Source organism: Petaurus breviceps, unplaced genomic scaffold (genome assembly GCF_028583685.1).
Source record: "Petaurus breviceps papuanus isolate PSGF00001 unplaced genomic scaffold, PetGlider_PUasm1.0 174, whole genome shotgun sequence".
Classification (NCBI taxonomy): Eukaryota; Metazoa; Chordata; class Mammalia; order Diprotodontia; family Petauridae; genus Petaurus; species Petaurus breviceps.
In genome coordinates, this window is record NW_027185761.1 from 36463606 (window position 1) to 36490657 (window position 27052).

Below are 27052 nucleotides of genomic sequence, written 5' to 3' on the forward strand. Positions count from 1 at the left end.
AGAAATGAGAAGCTACTGAGTAGTCAAAAATCATACATGATCTACATAGTAGAATTTTGAAATTAAGCTTTGTTTCTACAGTTGATAAACACAACTGACACTGCCAAGAGCAAACCTCTCCTAAATGGCAACTAGCTATTGCTTTATAAAGAAGACAAAGTATAAACAATTCCATTTCATTGCATTTACATTTTTAAACAAGCAATGCCCAGACTTCCTTTGACAATGTAAGAATAATTTCATAATTTAACATTTATATAAGAGCTGTTCTTCAATAACACGACTTCAGATGGCTCCAGATATCTTTTGGGATATCACACATTAGGTCAAAAAGTACAGGATTCTCAACGTTATAAACACATAAGAGATGCAAGCCTGGAGAGCTGTGGCAGTGTGGCCCCTCCAGCTCTCAGATATAAGGGGAAAAATGGTGAAATACTTCATCAATTTAATTATATGGACATTAGAATTAGGAGAAATAATAAAGACTGGTATATAAGTATGAATAAGAAAGTCATAGGAGAATTCAGTCTTAGATGTTTTCTATCTGTATGACTTGAGCCTCAGTTTCCTCCTCTGCAAAATGAGAGAGGAAATCTAGATGACCTCTAAAACTATGATCTTTGAATAGACTCTCACACTATCATCACCTTGAATAGACTCTCATTCTCACTCTCAACCTTGGCACAGTTGCAAGAATAAGATGAATATGATTTAATAATTTTATTGTTTCACCCACTTCCCAGTTATTCTGTTTACTATGGTGAATTATGGGAGACTCACTTTGTCCTCTGTGTGTGTGTAATGTGTATATATATATATATGTGTGTGTGTATGTATGTATGTATATATAATATATGTATGTATGCATATGTGTATATACATAAGTATATGTATATAAACACATATGTACACATATATGTGCATTGTGTATTGTGTATATGATTTAATTAATCCATGAAAAGTCAAAAAGTCAACAAATTCATATTAATTACCTACTTTTTCTCAATATTTATATGAAGTACTAGTTGGGCTATAATTGTAAGATATATTCATTTCCCTCCTCGTGTTTAAACTGTAAAGGTTATAATAAAATAAGTACATGAGTAACTATTGTAAAAGAGAGAATAGAAGGGGTTTTCTATGGAGATTCAGATTAGGAAAAGTTATTTGGATTCATGAAAGCTTCATGGAGAAGTTGGCATTTAAATTGGCCCTAGAAGGAAAAAAATAGAATTTCATCTCAGTCTACCAAACATCAAGTATTTATTAAGTCCCTATTATGTCAGATACTGCTCTAGGGACTGGGCATAAAAAAGACAAACAACAAACAAACAAACAAACAGTTTCTGCTCTGAAGCATCTTATTTTGTGTCAAGGGTGATAAGATGTTTCTATACAGAAAATAAATGCATGGTGATTTTAGGAGAGAAAGCACTAGCTACTGGGGGAATCAAGAATGGCTTTATGTAGAAAAGGATGCTTGATTTGAGTGCTGAAAGAAACAAGGTATTTTCAGAGATAAAGATGAGGAGGGAGTGTATCCCAGGCATTAGGAACAGACAGCAGAGATTGAAAATGCATAGAGATGAGAATGTTTCATATAAGAAGAAAAGGAAGAAAACCAGTTTGGCCGGGCCTTAGTATGTGTAAGGGGGAATAATATATAATAGGTCTGGAAAGATATATTGAGGCCAGATTGTGAAAGGCTTTAAATGCCAAACAGTGGGGCTATATTTAATCCTAGAATCAACAGAAAGTAAGTCTAGTATATTGAGTAAGGAAGTGACAGTCAGATCTTGACTTTGGAAAAATCCCTTTCACTATTGGATGAAGAATAGATTAAAGTGGACAAGATGAATTAGGGAGACCAATCTGGGGCTATTGCAATAGTCCAGGCAAAAGATGTTGAAAGTGTAAAGTAGTTTTGAAGTCAAACTAAAATTTCAAGGATGATATTGATAGTGTAAATCTGGTTAAGTAGAAGAAAAATAGATTAAGAGCTAGAAGGGACCTTGGTGGCCTTCAATTTTGCAGATGAGCAACCATTCCTGTGGAGTTAAATGACTTGGCCGTGAGCACATAACTAGTAGCTGACTCCTTTGAAACTTGAACACACATTTTTCTACTCCAAATCTAGAATCCCCACCCCCACTCCACTATATTATGTTGCTAATGACAGCACCTTCAAAACATACAGGAAGTTGGGAGAGGAGTATGTTTTTGGCAAAAGATTCTTAGTTTTTAGGGTGGCCAGGTAGCACAGCGAGTAAGAGCACCGGCTCCAGTGTTGAGATAGACCTGGAGATCGAATCCCGGGCTCAGACACTTAGCAACCACCCAGAAACACCTGGCCATGTAACATTGAGCAAGTTACTTAACCCCAATTGCTCAGGAGCGGCCAGGTGGCTCAGCGAGTAAGAGCACTGGCTCCAGTGTTGGGATGACCTGGATCAAATCTGGGTTCAGATACTCAGCACCACACCCAGACATAACTGGCCATGTAACCTTAAGCAAGTTACTTAACCCCGATTGCTTAAAAAAAAAAAGATTCTTAGTTTTGTTTATAAACAAATAAACTGATATATAAATATCAGGATAAACTGAATTTCACATGCCCATGGGATATCCTGTAAAACCCATCTAATATACAATTAGTGATATAGGACTGAGTGTAGGAAACAGAATACGGCTGTAAATCTTGATTTTGTAATTTTCTACAGAGAGATGACAAAACCACAGCAAGTACTGATGTTACCAAGTCAGAAATTACAGGGAAAGTAGAACAGGACTTGGGACCAAATAATGGGGTACATCCACAATTGAGAGTAATAATATGGATGAATGAGGATCAGTCAAAATAGGTAGGAGAACCAAAAAAAAATGTTAAATTCAGAGAGCCTTTATCCTTAAAAAGAAAGTTTTGTTTTGTTTTGTTTTGTTTTGTTTTTCAGGGAAGAAGGCAGGGCAATTGGGGTCAAGTAACTTGTCCAAGGCCACAGGGCTAGTAATTGTTAATTGTCCGAGGCTGGATTTGAACTCAGGTCCTCCTAACTCCAGGGCCAGTGCTCTATTCACTGTGCCACTTAGCAGACTGAAAGTTTTTGTTTTTATGTTATCTACATTTAAAGATCATTCCTACTTCATGAAAGGCCTTTTGTAACAAAGTAAAATAGCTAAGTAAATTTGATTGATCTTACTTAAAAGTGTACAAAATTTCACATGTGTAGAACTTCATACCTCTCTAGTTTTTTTCTTAATTTACATACATTTATTTTCTCTCCCTTTTGCTCCCACTGCATAAAAAAAAAAATCTCGCAACAAATATTCTTGATTAAGCCAAACAAAGTATTTATTATTGTATACAACACACACATTCATATGGAAATACACACATAAATGTACAAACAGTACACAGTTGAATGTGAATCACGCTGCATCCTAAACTTGTCATGTCTCTGTAAATAGACAGCAAGTTTCATAACATGCTGCACTGTTTCTTTCCTATTCCCTGCAGAGGACAACACTATCTCTCCCAAGACTACCCTCCATCTCTTCTGAATCTATCTTACTTGTATGGATCTATGCTTTGTATACATTCCCCATTAGAATGTAAGCTCCTCATCGTTAGGAATGGTTTTATGTTTTGTTTCATTTTCCTCCAGCCAGCCCTATACCAAAACAAAACCAAACACAGAAGTATTTAAAAGGATCCAAGGAAGTTAGGAGGTGGGATGTTGGAGGCTGGAGCAGAAGGGTACACATGAAGGACAGCTAGTATAAATATCTGGCATTGTGGGATAGAGCGCCTCAATCAAGAACAGCAAAGAGACAATGCATCACAGAGAGTGTTCCTGAGAGCAGAGTAAAGGAAGACTGGAAATGGAGGGGTTGTGAAGACTTTTGAATATGAAGCAGAAGATTTTCTATTTGAACCTGTAAGTAATGAGGAACCACGAGAGCATATTGAATGGGAGGAGATGACATGGGTTGCATCTATGCTTTAGGAAAATTCATTTGACAACTGAATGGAGAATGGACTGGAATGGGGAGATGCTTGATACAGAGACCAATCACAATAGTCCAAGCATGAGATGATGAGGACTTCCATCACAAGAGTGGTGCTATCAGAAGAATGAAGGAATTTTATAGGAAATATTATAAAGTTAAAATTAACAAGAATTGGAAAAATATTGGCAGATGGTGATAGTGAGGAGTCAAGAATGACACCTAAGTTGACAGCCTAGTTTTCTAAGTGTCTTAGTAGGTGGTGTCTTCAGTAGGAACTTGGAAATGTGACAGTGAGTAGAATTTTTGAAGAAAGAAAATGCCCTCAGTCTTCAACATAGTGAATTTAAATTAAATGTGAGACATCAGGTTTGAGATGTACAATATATATATTTGGTGATTCAAGTTGGGTAGTTAGGAGAAAGTTTAGGTCTTGATAAGTAGCCTGTGAATCATCAGAGAAAAAAATCCCTCACACACACACACACACACACACACACACACACAAACATGGAATAGAAACACATTCTCCTTAAAACTTGGCAGACACTTCTGTCATGATCTAGGACGAATACAGAAATGCAATGTCACAAAGGCTAGAGATTTCCCAATTTGAGTCAATCTTGAAAATGAAAGATACTTCAAGGAATGAATTGAATGAATGAACTATTTAATACTTAAATTTGCAAAGCAATATTCTAATCACTGAAATACAGATCGAAAAGACAACCTCTGCTTTCAGGAAGCTCAAATTCTGTGAGGCACAAAACATATAGAATATTTCAGTTTAAAAGTGAGATGGAAATATGCTCCTTAAGGTAGAGCAACTAAGTGGATTGGGATCCCTCTTTATAAGATCATAACCTCTCATAAAATCATGTCACTTTCCCCTGTTGAACAGTCTGACTGTGCCAAGGACTTGGGTAGCAATAGCTTGATCTTTACTAGTGTGAATCTACCAACTGCAGGAGCAGGCACCAGTCTTTATCTCAAAAAGAATTTCACTAAGATTACAACTCTTCTGAACTGAACTCAAAGGAACCAAAAATAAAGCTTGTGCTTAAATACCAGAGTGAGGGCATTCAAGGAAAAGGAAAACAGATTTTGTCTATACTCTCTAACCTTTGGAACTATGATTTTGTATGGGGAAAAATATTTGTCCTTTGTTTTTTTTTTTTGCTTTTTGTTTCTGTTGTTTGCAAGTTTTATTTTCTCTTTTTTTTTACACAGACCTGTAACAAAGCAGCTAGGTGGCACAGTGGGTAGAGCACTGAGTCTGGAGTCAGGAAGACTCAACTTGAGTTCAAATCTGGCCTTAGACTGTTAATAGCTGTGTAACTCGGTAAGTCACTTAACCCTATTTGTCTCTATGTCCTCATCTGTAAAATACACAGAACTGTAATTTTATTGGTATAAAATAGCTCTTCATGCAAACACTCTGTATTGGTACCTTCTCTATAATATTCAGTCTTAGAAAGCCACTAAGGCCATAGGGCGTTACATGTGTTGAGCATGGTCATCCAGCTAGTCTGGGTCATTAAACCCAGGTCTTTTTGACCCTATGACTAAGCCCTTATCTGCTATATCTCAGCCTACATCTCAACCTTTCTGGGAAGGGTTATAAGAAAGCTAATCTTTCCTTGTATCTGGATAAATGATCAGATGGTAATTCAGACTGGAATTTCCCCAACAACAACAAAAAAAACTAAAAGATTTTGTTCTACAGATATTTTCCTGAGGTAAGAAATGCTATTATAAACAACATGCTGTTGTTTGTCATTCTTACTTGAAGAGAACCAGTGACATCAGGAAGCTGATTCTTGACTTGCAAGTAAATTGGACTTAAGTGAGTCAGAGCTGTGGAAAACATCAGACTCACTCTCTCCTCTGGAGGCATCTGGGTCCAGCAGCAAGATGTAGATCAGGACAACTGGAGGTAGCCCCAGACACAGTGGGAGACCTCAGCCTTTTTAAAATAAGGTCTTTCCCAGATCTCAGTTTGTCAGAGGCAATGCCCATTCAGTGATTAAGGCTAGGTGGGAAATAAGGCAAAATATGTCCACTTTTACCTAGTCAAAAAATCAATCTTGGAGGGCAAGAGTCTCAGATATTCTGCCTAAAACAGAAACAATTGCTATTTACAATCACTCTGAATCATCAAAACCCAAACAATGATCAAGTGAGTCTTTAGCTGAAACCAATTGCTGGCCATTCAGTGAGAACCAGAGTGATTTGGTTTTAAGGCCTGGTAAAGTAGCTCCACTTAATCCCAATAGCCCTTACCAAAGCCTAGGTTGCCAATGCTATATTTGAAGAAATCATCAATGAAACTGCATGAGGTGAAAGAGTTAATTCTCCCAGTTCTTTTTTTATATGATAGAATAAATAAGTAGGGAAGAGAAAAAATTAAGAAATCTAGCCCGTAAAGAGGGTTTCAGTGATCAAAATTTATATTCCTTTGGATGTCATGAGACAACATCTGTGAAAAGACAAGAGGGAGCATATATTCTCAATTTTAGAAATAGGTAATGGATAATAAACTTAAATCATTTCTAAACCAAGAGGATTGTGGTGGTGGTGGTGGGTAGGGAACCCTGAAACATTTTTCATCCCATTGGAGAGTGCAGACATTTAAGAAAATAGGTTAGTCTAAAACCTGAGCTCTAATATATATTCTTTGTTGCTTTCTTTGTGTTCAGTCTACCCATTTATATACTGGCCATTCCAATGGGCAAAGCATCCCTACTCTGAGCACTAAATTTTAAGTTCAAAAACATGAATTATAATGTTATATCTGCTGTTGTGTGACCTTGGGCAAGTCACTTAACTTCTAGAAGGTGTCTCCCCCCCATTTGTAAAAAGGGGTTGATATGGGATTCTTGTGAGAAAAGTGATATTATTAAACTTTAATAATATGTTAATGTATGTTGTTACTACTACCCAAAGTGGGGAAAAAATAAATGCACTAATACACAAAGAGAAAAGACTTTGATATACATCTAGAGGTCTATTAGCAACATAAAATTAGCATTACATTATCCCCTATATCTAGCCAGACACAGAAAAGAATACATACATACATATATACATGCATACATACATATAGATAGATACATAGATATAGACACATGCATATAATACAATAATTCTTTGATGAGTTTGAAAGGAAAAGAAAATTAAATAATTGGCTAAATTTCTTTTCTCTCAGCTTTACTTACCCAACTTAATCTCAATTTAGCACCAGCAGTTCTAACGCTTGAAAAATGCTAAATGTGTCTCCTTATTTGGATAATGTCCCTGTGTTGGAAGCCCTTTTACAGAAATAACACAACCGTTGCCAAATCATAGAAACTCAGAATTGAATAGAACCTTATATGCCATCAAGTACCACCATAGAAAAATGCCCTTTACAATATCCCACTTATATACAGTCATTTAAGCTCTACATGATGATCTTTAATGATAGGGTGTTTATTTCCTCCACTTTGGGATGCCTCTAATTGTCAGAAATTGATTCTTTCCAACATGTCTATCTGCTTCTGTACAAGTTACATTCATCACTCCCAGTTCTGCCTTCTAGGGCCCAGCAGAACAAATCTAAACACTATTCCATACAGCCACCCTTCGAACATTGGAAGACAATAATAACATTGCTTTTAATTTTTTCTCTTCTTCCTGGCAAACTATCCACACTTTCTTTAATAGGCCTTCACAAATTATGTTTTCCTGCTTCTTCATTATTATGAATGCCCTTCAATGGACATTTTGTAATTCATCAATGATCTATGCAATTTCATATATAGATAGATAAATAGATATAGAGATAGATATATAGGTATGTCTACATGCCTATCTATCTATCTATCATTACTCAAGGTATGGTCAAATAGGACATAGCAGTTTTGAGAACATAACCTCTCTTGCTATTAATGCCACCAGGGGTTCTATCATTAATTTCTATTTAGCTTGTTTTTGTTCAGTCAACCAGTTACATCCAACTGTTTGTGATACCATAGACTAACTCTCCATAGATTTTTTTTCTTTGTTTATTTGCTTGTTTGCCAAAGATACTGGAGTAGTTTGCCATTCCTTCACCAGTGAATCTTTTTGTTAGGCAATCAGAGGTTCAGTGACTTGCCCAGGGTCACACAGGCAAGAAGTGTCAAAGACAGGACTAGAATTCAGGTCTTCTTGACTGCAGGTCCCTAATTCTATCCACTGAGCCACAAGTTGTCTCTATATTTAGCTTGCTTTACTCCAAACCTCACACTTGCTGTTGTTGGGGTGGTGGTATTTGTTTTGTTTTGTTTTGTTTTTTCCACACAGAGTGGTTTTGACCTGAGTTCTTCTATACCAGTGGTGGGGAACCTGCAGCTTCAAGCCGACATGTGGCCCTCTAGGTCCTCAAGTGTGGCTCTGACTGAATCCAAATTTGTTCTGTGAAGTCTGTGAAAGGGCTACACTAGAGGACCTAGAGGAACACATGTGGGCCTGAAGCTGCAGGTTCTCCACTCCTATAATCTCTACACTACTTGGACAATTTGTCTTTTAAACTTAAGGAAGTAACTTTGCAGTTATTCTTGCCTATTTAAAATCATTTTATGAGAGTTCAGCTCATTGTTCTATTACAAACTTTTTTCTTTTGAATTCTAATTTAAATTTCATATATTAATTATTCATCCTTCTTGTGTGAGAATAAGAACATGTATCCTAGAACAGAAAGACATAAACCTTACCCAATTAACAGTTTGCTTGAAAATTAGAAAAGATCAATCATAAATTAATGGCACCATGAAATATCAAGAAATATAACAGTAAAAACAGACATTAAAACAGTCAAAATTAAAATAAATCTGATATTTAAAAAATCTGAAAAATAGTCCCAAAAGAGATAATTTAAGAATATTCAAGTCTCTGACTTCCCCCACCACACACACGAAAAGCCTCAATGTTATATTCCAAAAAATCATAAACAATAATACTTAGATCTATTGGAACTAGAGGTAAAAAATGAAAACTGAAAGAATCCACTAATCATTTCCTCCATGAAATCCCCAAAAGAGAGTCCACAGAATTTCATAGACAAAATATGGGGTTTCCATGTCAAATAAAAATATTGCAAGTAGCTAGAAAGCAAGAATTCAATTACTAAGGTACCAGTCTGGATGCTATATGACAATTCTATAAGACCTGACAACTTCTAAAAATGAGAGGAAATCTCAGGAATACAATATTTTAAAAGGCAAACATAGAGTATTACAATATTAAGAATAACCTAGAAAAACTCAGTATAACCACATAGTGAAAAGGAGAGCCTTTAATATAATAGAGAATCTTTAAGCTTTCATGATGAAAAGACAAGAGCAGAGTACGAAATTTTAACTGCAGAGAGTCAAAAGAAGCCTTTTCTAGGTTAATTTATTTAAGTCATCTGAAAGGGTTGTTTTGTTTTTTTTTTTTGATGAAGCAGTATTTACCTCCTCATAGGGAGAAAATAAACAAGCATCCCTTCAATAAATCAATCAATAAACATGTTTTAAGTAGGTACTATATTACATGCAGTACCTTAATTTCTTTTTTTTAATTTAAATGCTTTATTAACTGCTGATTTACATCATTCATTTCCGCCAGATTTTGAGTTACAGATTTTCTCCCCGTTTTTCCCCCACCCATCCCCCCAAAACAGCAGTCCCACAGGATATCCCCACCTCCAATCTGCTCTCTCCCATATTTTCTCCCATACCCATTTCAACTTTTCCAGTGGATCTCTATGCCTCAGTGCCTGTATATCTTTTTTCTTAATTACATGTAAGATGGTATTAATAATAGTATGTATATATATATACACACACACATATATATATTTGAATATTTGATTTTAAAACTTTCAATTCCAGATTCATTCCCTTCCCCCCCCCTGCCACCCACCCCCACTGGGGAGACAAGCAGTTCAGTATAGGTTGTACATGTGTGGCTAATGCAAAACAATAACATAGTAGATGTATTGTAAAAGACTGACTATATTTCCCTCCCTCCTATCCCACCTCACACTTGTTCTATTCTCTACTTTGATCCTGTCCCTTTTCAAAAGTGGGTGCTTCCAACTTCCCTCCCCCCCCAGCCTGCCTTCCCTTCCATCATCCCCCCTCACATCCCCTTCCCCCCCTATTCTCCTGGAGGGTGAGATCCCCTATTTAGTGTGTATTTCCCTCCCTTCTCAAGCCAGACTCAATAGGAATAAGGTTGACCTATTCCCTTTTGCCTTCCTATTCTTCCCCTCCATTGTAACCATTTTCCCTTGCCTCTTCTGTATGAGATAGTTTGCCACACTCTGTCTCTCCCCATCTCCTCTCATTATATTCCTCTCAGCTCTTAATTTCACCTTTTAAGTATCATCCCTTCCTGTTAAATTGGTCCTGTGCCCTCTATCTATGTATACCTGTAAAAGTATATACACACATTCTCATATGTATTCATATGCCCGCATACCCTCATATAAAGACACACACACACACACACACACACACACACATATATATATTTCTAATCCCTTCAACTACTGAGAAAAGTTTCATAGGTTACAATTATTGTTTTTCCATGTAGGAATGTTAATAGTTCAACTTTGGCCAGGTGGCTCAGCGAGCAAGAGCACCAGCTCCAGTGCCGGGACGACCCGGATCAAATCCGGGCCCAGACACTCAGCACCACACCCAGAAACAATAACTGGCCATGCAACCCCGAACAAGCCACTCAAGCCCGATTGCTTTAAAAAAAAAATAGTTCAACTTTGATAAGTTCCTTATGATTTCTTTTCCCCCTGTTTACCTTCTCATGCTTCTCTTACTTCTTGTATCTGAATGTCAAATTTTCTATTCAACTCTGGTTTTTTCAGCAAGAATGCTTGAAAGTCCTGTATTCCACTGAATGAACATATTTTCCCCTGAAACATGATACTCAGTTTTGCTGGGTAGGTGACTCTTGGTTTTAATCCCAGCTCCCTTGACCTCCAGAATATCACATTCCAGGCCCTTCGATCCCTCAGTGTAGAAGCTGCCAGATCCTGGGTTATCCTGATTGTGTTTCCACAATATTCAAATTGTTTCTTCCTGGCTGCTTGTAATATTCTCTCCTTAATCTGGGAATTCCGGAACCTGGCTATAATATTCCTAGGAGTTTTCTTTTTGGGATCTTTTTCAGGAGGTGATCGGTGGATTCTTTCAACCTCTATTTTGCCCTCTGGTTCTAAAACATCAGGGCAGTTTTCTTTGAGAACTTCCTGGAGGATGCTTTCCAGGCTCTTACTTTGGTCATGGCTCTCAGGCAGTCCAATAATTTTTAAATTATATCTCCTGGATCTATTTTCCAGGTCAGTGGTTTTTCCCATGAGATATTTCACATTGCCTTCTATTCTTTCATTTGTTTGGATCTGTTTAACAGCATCTTGATTTCTCATAAAGTCATTAGCTTCCATTTGCTCCAATCTAATTCTGAAGCAATGATTCTCCTCAGTGAGCTTTTGAGATTCTTTTTCCATCTGGCAAATTCGACTTTTTAAGGCATTCTTCTCCTCATTGCATTTTTGAGCCTCCTTTGCCATTTGAGTCAGTCTGTTTTTTAAGGTATTATTTTCTTCAGTCAGGCTGTTGACTCTCATTTCATAATTTTCTTGCATTGTTCTCATTTCTCTTCCGAATTTTTCCTCCACTTCTCTTATCTGCTTCTTAAGGTCCTCTATGGCCTGTAACCAGCTTGTATTTTCCTTTGAAGCTTTTGGTGCAGGAGTTCTGACTTCACTGTTTTCCTCCTGTTCCATGCCTTGCTCCTTCTTATCCCCAAAATAGGAGTGTAATGTTGGAATCTTCTGTCTGCTTTGTTTCCTTTGCCTGCTCATTTTGCCACTCAATGATTTGACTTTTGGGCTTTTTGCCACAGTAGGACTCTGCCACCAGACAGGGGAGATTTCGTCCCAAACTGCTGGGGTTTTCTCAGCTCCTGGAGGTATTAGATGGGTGCTCTCTCTGAGGTCTCCACACTCTCTGGCAAGCTGGACACCCCCCCAGGACCTCCACCCTAGACTGCAATCCAGATCCAAGCAGGTTAAAGCAAGAGCGATGACCCCTCAGACTGGTGCTTGGTCCCCCTACACTCTGCAGGCCAGGAGCTGAAGCTGCCACGTGGCGCTGGCAGGCTGTGCTGGGGTCTCAGCAGTTTCTCACTCCGGGGGTAAAAGCCATGCACTCCCACTTCCTGGGTCCCAAAGTCCAGACTGCACTGGCCTCCCACCTTGTCCTTTGCATCTATGTATTGATAAATCTGCAAAGGGCCACAGCTGCTGCTGATCTGGAGTCCCTCTGGCAGGTGGCTGGTCAGGCCCGCCCTGGGGCTAAAGCCTCGGTGTGGGGCTGGGCTTGGCTCCCAGAGTGCTGTGCTGGCCGATTCCTGCCGGCCTGCCGGGCTGTTCTCAGCGGGAGGTTAGCTTCTCTGTGTCATTTTGTGGGTTCTGCAGCTCCAAAGTTTGTTTAGAGTCCCCTTTTTACATGGATTGGGGAGGGTGGAACCTTAATTTCTTTTAAGGTTATTTAGTGAGTTTTTAGAGGTCCAGAGAATGTATTGATTCTATTTTCAAAGTTTTAAGAGGTGAAAAAAATGAGCATGAAAGGGATATAATATTGTAGAAAGAGGAAGATGGAATCATTTTTCATAATGGGGAAATATGAAAACAAGTATGTACAATCATAAAGGAAGGAGTAGGGGAATGGAGTGGGCATCAATAAGGTGAATCTCACTCAAATAAAATGGATAAAGGAAGGTCAAACCAATATTAAGAGGCACACAGTCATCAAGAAAACAATAATGGGGGTTGTGGTGTAAGAGGGAGGATAGCCTCAGGAAAGAAATTATCAAAAGAAAAACAAACTTGCTGATACAATGAAAGGATTTAAATGCAGAGGGAGAAAGGAAAAAAAAAGAAACAATGGGGATGTTCAACAAATGGGAAATGACTAAACAAACTGTTGTATATGAATATAAAGGGAAACTGCCAGGATATGAGAGGTGATGAAAGTGACAGTTTCAGAGAATATTAAATGACCAGATACAATGTGAATTGAATAGAAATAGAACCAAGAATACAACCAATTTCTCTAAAGAAAAACAACTTGGACAGTTATTAAAGACACACACACACACACACACACACACACACACAGAGTCTTCAAAGGACATTGAATGAAACATTTTATCCACCTTCTGACAGAACAGTAATGGACTCCACCTATATGAGGAAGCAGAGATATTAAGATATGGCTGCTTGCCAATTTTGTTTTGCTTGTCTTTTTTTTTTTTCATTTTTGGGGAGTGAGGAGGGATGGTGGAGGAGGGATGGTGGAGTTATGGTAATAGAGATTTAATTTTTTAAAAAAGTACAGAACAAAATTCAGAATGAAGCATAGAGAGACAGGACAGTTTTAGAAGTAATGGGATCTATCATAGAGTTTTTGTTATTCTTGTTTTAAATGTGTGGCATGGAAGAGAAATCTATTATTTAATATGCAATCTTCTTTTTGTTTTCTATTTTATGAATGAAATTGTTTTATCTCCGTCTCCTTCTCCCCCTCCACCCATTCTCCAATTGATAAATGATCAAAAAATATGATCAGTTTTCAGATGAAGTAATCAAAGCTATCTATAGCAATATAAAAATAATCTAATTGGTTATTGACCAGAGAAATGCAAATTAATATAACTCTGAGGTACTACCTCATACCTATTATAATGTCTAATAGAACAGAAAATGTAAATGACAACTGTTGGAGAGGATTTTGGGAAAATGAGACATTAATGCACTGTTGGTGGGCTTGTGAACTGATGCAACCATTATGTACAGCAGTTTGGAAGTATGTCCAAATGGCTATGAAACCAAACATGACTAGCAATACCACTGCTAGGTCTGTTTCCCCAAAAACATTTTTTAAAAAAGAAGGGAATGGGGAGGCTAGGTTGCGCAGTGAATAGAGCACAGGTCCTGGAGTCAGGAAGATCTAAGTTCAAATCCAGCCTCAGACACTTAACACACACACACAAAAACTAGCCATGTGACCTTGGGCAAGTTGTTTAACCCCAATTGCCCTCCAAAAAGCAAAAAAAAAAAAAAAAGGAAAAGATCTATATATACAGAAATATTTATAGCAGCTCTTTTTCTGGGCCTAAAGAATTGGAAATTAAGGGGATGCCCATCAATTGGGGAATGGCTGAACAAGTTGTGGCATGTGACTATGATGGAACACTATTGTTTAATAAGAAATGATGAGTGGAATGTTCTCAGAAAAAAACCTGGAAAGACTTGCATGGGCTGATACAAAGTGAATTGTCTTGTGTAAAAAGTAATAGCAATGTTGTTAAGATGATCAAATGTCAATGACTTAGTTATTCTCATCAATACAATGGTCCAAGACAAATCTAAGGACTTATGAAGAAATATACTATCCATGCCCAGAGAAAGAACTGACGGTATCTGAATACAGATTGAAGCACACTTTTTTCTTTATTATTTTCATTGAGGCTTTTTTTTTGTCTATGTTTTCTTCTATAACATGACTATTATGGATATGTTTTGCACAACTACATGTACATAACCTAAATGCAATCACTTGCCTTCTCCAGGACGTTGAGGGCATGTAGGGAGGGAGAGAATTTGGAAGTTAAAGGTTTAAAAATGAACGTAATTTTTTTACATGTAACTGGGGAAAATAAAATACTAAATAAAGAAGTCAATATAAAATGATGATACCATCAAAATAACTATAAGTATCGTGCTCTAGATATCAAATTATCAAAGAAACTCTTTAAAGATTTGAATAAAATGCTTCCTAACAATTATTTGGATATATCTAAATCAAGAATCTTTATATAATGGAAAAAAATAGGAAAGGTACAGACATAGTATAAGCACATGACAAAGCACTTTACAAACCATCTGAGTCATATGACCACCAGCAAGTCAATTTACTTTTGTGAACCTTAGTTGCTCATATGTAAAATGGAATGAATAATAACTTTAAATGCTAACATCATAGGCTATTGTGAAGAAAACTTTAATAATATTTGTAAAGTGATTTACAAACAATTAAGTGTTACATCAATATTGTTCATTGTATTTATGGAAGATGATATGGAAGAAGATGGTGATAGCAATAGTGAAGATGGTAGCAAGATAGTGGTAGTGAAGAACAAAAATGGCCATCTTTCTTAGCATTAGGAATATGTATATCATCCTGAAGTTAAATAAAATTTACACAGTGAGTAGAGCACTGGTCCTGGAGTCAGGAGGATCTGACTTCAAATCTGGCCTCAGACACTTAACACAAAAGCTAGCCATGTGACCTTGGACAAGTCACTTAGCCCCAATTGCCTTGCAAATAAAATGTTTTTAAATAAATGAAATTTAGATCATATTTCTCAAAGAGTGGTAAAAATATAGAGTTAGAACAGAGTTAGATGGATGTGCTAAAATAACTTGTAAGTAGAAAATAATCTAAATATAGAAGAACACAAACAATCCACACATTGTTTAATGGCAATAAAACCCTCCCTCCTTGTCTCCACCTACTGAACACCCTTAAGTCTGAACTAAAATCCTATCTTTCACAGGAAACCTTAATCCTATTACCTTCTATTAACTCTCTCCTGGTATATAGCTTATATATAGCTGGTATTACATAGCTTCTTTGTACTGATCTGCATACTTAATTCCTCCTTCCTTATATTGTGAGCTGCAGGAGTGCAGGAACTGTCTTTTGCCTCTTTTTGCATTCCTAGTGCCTGGAACACAGCTGGGGTTTAATAAGTGTTTAATGACAGTTTTTTTTTTAATCACCATATTGTGAAGCAACAACTTCCTCCTCAAGGATTTAAAAAATTTTCATAAGAAGTTCTCAAACTTCTTAAACATTTCTCTTTCTACATTAAAAAGTAGTATTTTATTCTTACACTCAAAGTCCTTGGTTTTCTAAGATGCGGCCAACATTCTGCTTGGTGAACATCCCTACACTTCATTCCAGGCAGTAGTGGGTATATTATTTCTTTACTGGACATTTCGCAATGCTTAAACCAACAGTTGTAAAATGCTTTCAATAGATTAATACATGATTGAAATATGTGCTTATAGAATAATCATTTTCTCATGGAATTATCACAATCAAGGTACATTAAAAATTAGCAGTAATCTCTTCACTGGTCAACCTCAAATCATTAATATTTTAAATATTGGAAGCAAGGTAAAATATTGAGTTATACAAGTCACTTGTAGGTGAAAAAATGGAAATGAATGTGGGATTTTATTCTGAATAAAGCCTTTATCATCACTAGAGATCCAACCTCTATTTAAAAATAATGAATCTACATCCTCCCTGCTCCAATTGATTGTAAGGTCTGTAACAACGTGAACAGTGTTTTCAAAGTGTAATTGATCTTCCTTTGACTAAAATAAATTACAAGAAGGTTAAAGCATGTTCCATAATGTTAATGATGCTCCAAACAGCTTAGTAAAAGCCAGTGGAATGTAATGGTCAAGTCTCAGCAAAGATAAAGCAAGAGAAGATGGCAATTATTAAGATAATTACAACAAAATCTATTTTGTGCTGAAATATTCATGTTTGTTGCATCCTGCTATTAGAAGGTTACAAATCTTTTTCATGGAGGAGCAATTTAAAAATAAGTGCAATCCATTTCTTGTAGGGAAATATATAGAAATAACCTTCTCTGGTGAGGTCTTTAATTTTCTTGTGTTTACTTTGTAATAAATTTCAGTAAGTCTATTACTTATTTTATATCACAATCCTTTTTGGACATACTATCATTCCTACTCCCCTACACACATACCACTAAATGAGCCTTGTCTTATAACAAAGAAAAATAACTCACACAATACAATAACTGATAGAAATGCCACATCCCACACTCCTAGTCCCCTAGCGTTCTGTCTGAGGAAGACTGTGATTCCGCATCTGTTTTCTAGAGAAACAATTGGTAAGATCATTTACTCAGAATCTCAATCCATTTTATGCTTTCTTTTTTTTACTTGATTTTAGTCATTTTCTGCATTGTTCTCTTGATTCTGCCTATATTGATGCTACGTCATGAGGTGCACTCAATTTTCTACATGTTTCTCTCCATTCCTAATTTCCTTATGGTTTTGATGAGAATCCATTTTATTCATTTTTTTTTCTTTTTGGAGGGCAATTGGGGTTAGTTACAGAGCTAGTTTTTTTGTTTGTTTGTTTTTTGGTTTTGTGTGCATGTGTGTGTGTGAGGGGTGGGTGTTAAGTGTCTGAAGCCAGAACCAAACTCAGGTTCTCCTGACTCTGGGGCCAGCACTTTACTCACTGTGCCACCTAGACACCCCTTATTCATTTATTATAATTCTCCAATTCATTCCACTGCAAGAGGCATCAAAACATAAGAGAGAATTTACTTCAGAGCCAGGCAGACCCTAATTCAAGTCCAAATTATGGCAGAGAAGTTGCCAAACAACAAGTTCTTCATCTAGGAATTGCCTTTACCAATGAAATTACAGATAACTTCCCTATAACTCTTACCCATAGCTGGGTGTGTGTATATATATATATATATATATATATATATATATATATATTTTTTTTTTACCAAAAATGCTGGCAATCCCTTTCATTGAAGATAGTCCTTAAATCATCTCTTTCAAAAAAAATGTTCATAGCTGAATGCCTTGATTAGTTTGAAAAAAATCAGTTATCTAAATATGTAAAATTGAAATCAAATCTTCCTAGTTACATTTTCCTCTAATGATGACTTTTTGAAAAAAAAATAGTGGTTTAGAGGAAGATGAGAGGAGAAACCCAAAACAAAGCATTTCAAAGTAAGAATCAATACTGAGAAGTCCTAAGGACAAGGTAGAAAAGATCAGAAACTAGCCGCAATAATGACAAGCTGAACTGCATATAGGCCAATCCAAATTAACTGCATTACCACATAGTCAATAGTGACCTATGTCCCTGTCTTGCTACCTGAGATTAACCTTTCAGAATATCTGACATCCATTAGGATTTTATTCATTTCTCTATGGAATTAGCATTGAAAAAATATGACAATCTCAAGATAAAGAAATTATCCATTCAAACATTCACAGAGTCAAATAGAATTCAAGAAAAGATGGAAAATTTAATTAAAAAAAACTCTTAGATACTATGAATTCCTATCTTCTTTATATAACAATAAAACATCTTTTAAAATCCTCAAAGGACATTTAGACCCAGGATAAAGTTAGGATAGATTTGAGGGCAAAGTAAAAGTAAAAGCATATATAGAGATGAAAAGATAGAAATGGAAGTGGAGGTGGGGAGAGATGTATGCTATATGCTTAGCTCAGTGCCTGGCACATAACTGATAATAAATGTTTATTGACTGACTGAGAAAATATCCTCAGCCATGTGGACCAATATCTTTCCCCTCAAGCATTTAATGACATCATAGAAAGGCTTCAAATTTTATGAACTTTCTCCCTTTTGAACAAAATAATTCTGTTTCACTCCAGCACTAAAAGTCTTTGATTTTCCCACTTGTGACCAATATTCTGTTTGCTGATATCCCTAGAGTTTAATCCATGGATTACAGTGCATGTCTTATTTTTAAAAAGACATTTCATAAGGTTTTAACTGACAGTTTCAAAATATTTCCAAAAAAAAAAAAAATTCATCGATTGGCCCTCAGGAAGAGCGGCCACCACCATGAAGGAATATCAGCCCCACCACTAAGAGATTGGCTTCAATGCTGATGAAGCACACAAAAAGAAATAGTAGAAGTATGTGAAAAAGTATATGTGAAAGCATATACAGATGCTATATTGGGCAGTGTGGATTATAATCAGAAGAATGTCAACCAATGGATCAGCTATAGTGGAACAGTCCTTAACACATTTGGTAAAGTTAGGGAAGATATATCAATAAGTAGTTGCTTGTGCAGTGATGCAGGAGAATGGATCTGGTTTACACACAGCCAGCTCATGTTTTGGGGGATACCACATCTGATGGAACCTGTACTGTAAGATGGGAGAAGCAAACTATGAGCTGTATCATCAATGTTTTCACCATTGCTATTATCCTGTAACTAAACAGAAATATTATACCAGTGCCTTTGACATAAGAAATTATCACAATGTTCTTGAATAAACTATTCATAGTATTTAAAAAATTCAATGATTAAAATATGTGTTTATGAAATTTATAATAATTTTCCAATGGGACTTTCACAAATATACTAGAAATCAACAATAATGTATTCCCTGATCAATCTTAAATAAAGCAATATATTTTATGCATATACCTGTAGATATATATCCATAATATGCTAGATAGATAGACAGAGAGATAGATACATGCATACACATACATACATAATACAGACATACATATATACATATACTTAGGTGGCAAAGTAAAAGGTCTTTGATTGTGATCAAGCTATTATAATATTAGGAATAAAGTGAAAGAGTCTTTTTTAGGGATGTGAGTTAAAAAGGGGAAAAAAGCAGAACTCTTTGATTTCTTAATCTCACCTAACTCCTGACACAAAGAATGCATATTTTTTCATATCTGTATTCTTTGTAAATGTCTACTTTTGACTTTAAAGTACAATTATGAAAATCCAATCTCTTTTCACCTGTGATACTTCAGTATACAGCTGTCCAATATCTTTGAAAAAGAATGTTTTCCTTTCATTCATAAGGATGTCACAAAATCTACTTGAATTCCTTATTCAGAGTTTGTCCATAGCAATTTTTCATCTGCCTTCAAGGTAGAGTGATGAATTATTAAAAACATATACTATACTTCACTCAATATTCCCATTCCCAATTCCTCACAATTTGGTGGTTCATTGAATAGAGCTCTGAGCCTGGCATCTGGGAGACCTAAGGTTAAATTTGGCTTGACACTTTCTAGCTGTATGACCTTGGAAAAGTCACGGCCTCAATTTCCCTCATTTTTTTTCAACTATAATATGGGGATAACGGCACCTACCTCACAGAATTGTGTGAGGATCAACTTTTAAAATATAATTTGCTTAACACAGTGCTCAGCACATAGAAAGTACTGTATAAATGATTATGCCCCTTTCCTTCACTCACACCTATGAAGACCCTGAGAGGACTGGTGGATTGGTAAACTTGGGAATGACATGTAACCAGATAACTTGAATTTAAAGTTCATAAAGGGGACCAAGATGAAATATGCCCACAAGTGTGCAATCTAAGTGGAGACCAGATTGTGTGTAGCTGTAGATAGATAGATAGATAGATAGATAGATAGATAGATAGATAGATAGATATAGATATACATATACATATACATATATATATAATAGATTAAGGATTTCTTGTGGTATGCTAAAAACAACTGGGAGTCTTTAAAGATTTCTGAGAAGAGGAAAATATAGTCAGACCTTTTGCCTTCGGAAAATCCATTTGGCAATTATATTGTGGATCAATTGTAAAGTGGAGAAACTGGAAGGAGGTAAGATGAATGGGGGTGGGGGTACGGGGTGATATAATACCATGGATTACAGATGATTAAGGTTTGTATTAGGGCAGTGACATTTTGAGTAAAAAGGAGAAGAAGACAAATGAGAGACATAGTAGAGATAGAATTGACAAGATCTGGCAAAAGATTGAAAATTTAGGGTGAAGGAAATGAAAGAGGAAAGACTGATTTAAGGGTATGAAACTGTTTTGAAGTATTTTATTTGCACTTAACCAAACTAGAGAAATTTGAAAGAAAATGAGTATGAGGTGGAGTAGAGAATTTGTAGATTTAATGCAAGGTCATTGTACTTTCTATCATAGTGCAAAACTACATTATTCAGTCCATGTAGATTTGACAAGGTAGTTAGACAGACAGACAAATGGACAGAGGGTTGGAAAGATGGATAGAAAGAGAGAAAGATAATTTATGAAATGTTTTCTATGTGTGTCAGGCATAATAGTAAGTATGGGGATAAAGCAATGATAAAATAAGATAGCTCCTCCCCTTGAATAAGTTATATTCTAATGGGGGAAGACAACGTATAAGAGGAAGGTGGAAACAGACAGTGTGCCCATGGATGGAGGCAGCATTGTGATGATATGACTGGGAGGGAGTATCCAATAATCATTTGTATTTTAACTTGTGAGTACACTCAGGTTATGTTGCAATTAAAACAAGTAGGTTAAAACGGTCTGCTCCAGTTCTAAATCAATGCTTCTATGACTATGTCTTTAGGGGAAAAAATATACATTTTCTAGTTCACTTAATTGTATACTAAGAAAATTTGCTTCAGCAGAATGCCTACTGATTATGCCATCAAAGTGTAATTGTGATTTTGAGCTGCAGCTTGATAATGAAGTATGAGTGAACATAAGTCCATTAAAGACTGGTGATGTAGAGCACAGATGCCACTTCATTCTGAGAAATAGAGTGGAAAGAAGTGATGACCCACCAAAAATGTGTAAGGATGCTCTCTCCAGAACAATCATAAGAATCGTAGTACATATAACACCTAGTAGGTACTCAGATACATCTGTAGAAATTAAAGTTTGGATATGGTGCCAAAAACATTTATTTAGGAAACAGCAAGGAAATTTTAGATACACATAAAAGTATTTGTGTAGGGGGTGGCTAGGTGGCGCAATGAGTAAAGTGCCGGCCCTAAAGTCAGGAGGACCTGCCTTCGGTTCCGGCCTCAGACACTTAACACCCACACACACCCACACCCCCCCCACACACCCACACACACAACAGCCATGTAAACTTGGGCAAGTTACTTAACCCCAATTGCCCTCCAAAAGGAAAAAAAAAAAGTGTTTGTGTAATCACATCAATACAACATATTAAAAGATATGCTAATTAACTATACTATTGTTCTACACCTAATGTGCTTTTAGCCTCCCTGGCTCCCAGTCACCCTACTGTTTATATCAACCTTAGAATGAAAGACCTTTGATATATGTGTGGAGAGGACCAAAGGGAGAAGAACATTATCTTCCTTGTTAATTATCATTCATTTTGATGCAGAACCAGGAAAAAAATGGCCAGATGAGCTTTGAACATCTAATCAGAACACTTAAGGAGAATTTGAAAATGTAAATCTGTACTCAATTTTATTTTTGAGTAAGAGGTTGCATTTTTAACATTAAATCCTGTTATCATTGATTAATTTTTTGTTTGCTTGTTTGTGGTTGTTGTTTGCTTGTTATTGTGGTTTTTATTGCCATTACTGTTGCTTCTGTAATTGTTATTGTTTTCCTTCTCAGAATACCAGTGTTTACTTCTTTTACTTCAAGAAATCTTTTACCTCAAGAAATGTGGGAGGTTGGCAGGAGAGGTCTGTTGCACTTTGGTAAAAGGGGAAGACAGCCCACCCAGGAAAGGAAGCATCCCAGCAAAACAACAGCAAACCCCACCTCAGCAAATCAATGGTAGATCTTGAGCCCCAATGTATTTGATCAGGCAAACACTAACACCAAGACCCCATACATGCTTCAGCATAGCCAGCAGAATGGACATCTTCCAGCAGCCAGACCAGCACATACTTCAGCTTAGCTCTGAGTGTACAAGCATATGCCAGCCCCCAAACCATGACTTACTTCATTGTATCTTAAGGAAATAGGCTGAAGTCAATGCAGAACATATCTCTGGTTTCAGCAGCACTGGGACCCTGGCTGCCAGACCTCTCTAGCCTCCAGTAGCACTGGCTACCCCATCTCAACCCTTCACTGAAGCACCACACATGAGCCTCATGGTAAAATCAGTAAAGCACCAGGCAAATAGCCTGGGACTGCAGCCTCTGGCCCAAGAAGCCTGAGAAAGGGCCCCTTCCACTCCAGGAGCAGAGCTCAAAATTAAACAAAAAGGAAAAATGGCAAAAAGATGAGCAAAAAATAGCAAACACAACAAGAACCAATCTGGCCATAGAAAGTATTTATGGTGGCATGGAAGATAAAGACACAAACTCAGAAAAGGACAACAATGTCAAAATGTCTATGGGCAAGACACCGAAGTAAAATGGGAAGCAGTCTCAAGTCCAGAAAACAAAGAAAACTCAAAGAAGAGCTCAAAAAGGGGACCAAATTCATAAGAGAGGCAGAAAACAATGGGCAAAGAAATGAGAGTGATGCAAGAGAATTAAGAAAAGAAGACTCAACTGTTTGGAAAACGGCTTTAAAAGTAGAACTGGTCAAATGAAAAAGGAGATAAAAATTCACTGAAGAAAACATTTCCTTAAAAAGTGCAATTGGTCAAATGGTGGAGGAGTTACAAAAGCTAACTAAGGAGGAAAAAACAAGAACAACTCCTTCAAAGTTAGAATTCGGCAAGTGGAAGCTAATGAGACATCAAATATCAATTTGATCATGATGTCTCATGAATGACACATCAAATATCAATCAAAGAAATTCAGCAGAATGGAAAAAAAGAAGAAAATATAAAATATTTCATTCAATAAACAACTGACCTAGAAAATAGATGCAGGAGAGACTGTAGGAATCGTTGAACTAGGAGTTGGGCCAGAGAGTAGGAGTGGGCTTAACCCAGCCTGCTTTTGTTTAGCACGCAGGAGTTAGGTGGAAGCTCTCTTTTGATCCCCCCTGCCCTGTTCAACCTGGCAGCATGTCTCAGGATGAATTTAACAGAGTTGCAGAAGAAGTCAAAAACCTGAAGTCCAAACCAGATGACCAGGAGATGTTGTTTATCTATAGCCACTATGAAAAAGCCACAGTTGGACATGTAAATGTAGATCGTCCAGGAATGATAGACTTCAAAGGCATGGCTAAGTAGTATGCCTGGAACTCTTTAAAAGGGAAATCCAAAGAAGATTCCAAGAAAGCTTATATTGCAAAAGTGGAAGAACTAGAAGGAAAATATGGAATATAAAAGAAATTGGATTCAGACATCAGGCATGCACTTAAAAACTAAACTAAAATAATGCTTTGATTTACTAATCCTGTTATCAATGTCAATTCCATTTAAAGTGCTGGAGTAAGAGTTGGCATGGCTACTCTAGGCCTATCAGGTTACATAGCTGTTGAATGGGAGAACAATGCAGTTATTAATCTTGGCTCAGTAGCTTTCTTTAATCTGTAAATCAATAAAGTGCATTTGTTACTTAAAAAATAATAATCATTAAACTATCTGAAATTATGAATCAAAAGAAAGAACTTGACAACTTCTTTCAAGAAATTATCAAGGAAAACTGCCCTAATGTTCCAGAACCAGAGTCAAAATAAGCTTTGAAAGAATCTACCAATCCCCTCAGGAAAGAGATCTCAAAGTAAAATCTCCAAGGGACATTATAGCCAAACTTCAGAACTATGAGGTCAAGGAAAATATTACTGCAAGTGACCAGAAAGAAACAATTCAAATATTGGGGAACCACAATCATGAATACACAGGACTTACCAGTTGCAACATTAAAGTATCAGAAGTCATAGAACATGATATTCCAGAAGGCAAAAGAGCAATGCAACCAAGAATCACCTATCCAGCAAAATTAAGCTTAATATTTCAAAGAGGAAAAAATGGTCATTCAATGAAATAGGATTTCAAGTTTATGTAAAGAGACCAGAATTGAGTCAAAAATTTAACCTCCAATATCAAGACCAAGAGAAATCTAAGACGGAAAAAGAAAAAAAGGGATTCAAAAGACCTAAACTGTTTACATCAATGCATGTGAGGAAGAAAATTATAATCCTTTACAAAAAGCTATCACTAGTATTACTAGAAGGAATATATACATATATATATATATAAATATATAGAGACAGAGAGAGAGATAGAGAGAGAGAGAGAGAGAGAGAGAGACAAGGATATGGATATAAGGAGAGTTTGAGGGAATGACATAAAAATAGCAAGTGGATGACAAAGAGGAGTTACTCTGGGTGATGAAGGAAGGGAGAGGTAGAATGGGGTAAATTATGCCCATGAAGAGGTGTGCAAGATCTCTTACAGTGCAGGAGAAGATGGGAGTGTGGGTGATAGCCATCACTTGAACTTCACTGTCATCAGTATTGGATTAAAGAGGGAATAATATACACAATCAGATGAATATATGAATCTACTTATCTGAGAGGGAAGTAAGAAGAGAGGAAATTAAGGAAAGGTGAGGGACTGATAGAAGGGAGGTAAGAGTGGGGGAGGAGGTAGATGAAAAGAAAACAGTGGCAAGGAAGGAAAAGTTGAAAGAAGAGGGCAAACAGGAGGGGAAAAAATGGATGGAAGGTAATACACAGTTAGTAATCATAACTATGAATGTGAATGGAATGAGCTCTCCCATAAAATGAAAGTGGATAGCAGAGTGGCTCAAAAAAAAATATGCTATTTACAAGAAACACACTTAAAACAGAGAGATGCACACAGAATAAAGGCAAAGGGCTGAAGCAGAAATTATTATGCTTCAGCTCAAGTAAAAAAAAAGTAGAAGTCCTGATCTTAGACAAATTAAAAGGAAAAATAGACCTAATTAAAAGAGATAAAAGAGATTGAAAGGAAATTACATCTTGGTGAAAGGTACCAAAAACAATGAAGTAATAACAATACTAAATATATATGCACTGATTAATATAGCATCCACATTCTTAAAGGAGAACTTAGGTGAGTTACAAGAAGCAATAGATAGCAAATAATAAGGAAGTAAATAGAATATTTTTTAAAAAGTTAGATTAAACAGATCTTTGGAAAAACTGAATGGGAAAAGAAAAGAATATGTTTTTTTGTTCCTTAGTATCACATGGTATCTACACACAAAAAAATTGATCATGGCATAAAACCTCAAAATTGAATTTAGAAAGTCAGAAATATTAAATATATTATTTTCAGATCATAATGCAATAAAATTACATTCAATAAAGAGCAGTGGAAAGGTTGATTAAGAATTAATTTTAAACTACATAATCTAATCCTAAAGAAAACATGGATGGAGGGGGATGAGGCAAAATGGTGGAGTAAAAACAGGGAATCCATTTGGCTTCTGCTCCAAACACCTCTAATGCCTGTAAAATATGACTCTAAAATTATTTTAGAGCTATAGATCTCACAAAGTGACAGAGAGAAATAGATCTCCTGCTAAAGGCAGCCTGGCAGGCAGACAGGACAGGACTATCGAACCAAGCTGGGAGCGGACAACATTTGCAAATACCCCAGTAATTTGGGACAAAGCTTTCTCCACTCTGGAAGCAGAGTTCTACTGTGGCAAAGAGCACAAAAGTCAAGTAATTGGCTGGCAAGATGAGCAAGATGAGCAATCAGACCATAGAATCATTTTTGAGGACAAAAATGATCAAAACATTGATGAAGTCAAAACTCCTTCATCAAATGCTTCCAACAAAAATATGAACCGCTTACAAGTCATGGAGCAGCTCAAGAAGGATTTTGAAAATCAAATATGAGAAATAGAGGAAAATTGGGGAAGAGAAATGAGAATGATGCAAGAAAATCATGAAAAGCAAGTCAACAGCCTGCTAAAGAAGAGACCCCCCCAAAAAAATACCGAAGAAAATAACCCCTTAAAAATAGACTAACTCAAATGACAAAAGAGGCCCAAAAAGTCAATGAGGAGAAGAATGCTTTAAAAGTCAAATTGCTCAGATAGAAAAGAAATTTCAAAAACTCACTGAAGAGAATAATTCCTTCAAAATTAGATTAGAGTAAATGGTAGCTAATGACTTTATGAGAAATCAAGATATTATAAAAGAGATTCAAACAAATGAAAAAATAGAAGGCAATGTGAAATATCTCATTGGAAATACCACTGACCTGGAAAATAGATCCAGGGGAGATAATTTTAAAATAATTGGACTACATGACAGCCATGATAAAAAAAAGAGCGTAGAAATCATCTTAAAATAAATTCTCAAGCAAATTTTCCCTCATATGCTAGAACCAGAGGACAAAATAGAAATTGAAAGAATTCACCACTCACCTCTTAAAAAAGATCTCAAAAAGTAAATTGCTAGAAATATCATAGCCAAATTCCAGAGTTCCAAGGT

At 36.3% G+C, this 27052-nt stretch overlaps 1 pseudogene; it reads left to right on the forward strand.

Moving 5' to 3' along the window:
- Nucleotides 1-23584: 23584 nt before the first annotated feature.
- On the forward strand, nucleotides 23585-24188 carry LOC138158426 (acyl-CoA-binding protein-like; annotated as a pseudogene).
- The last annotated feature ends 2864 nt before the right edge of the window (nucleotides 24189-27052 follow it).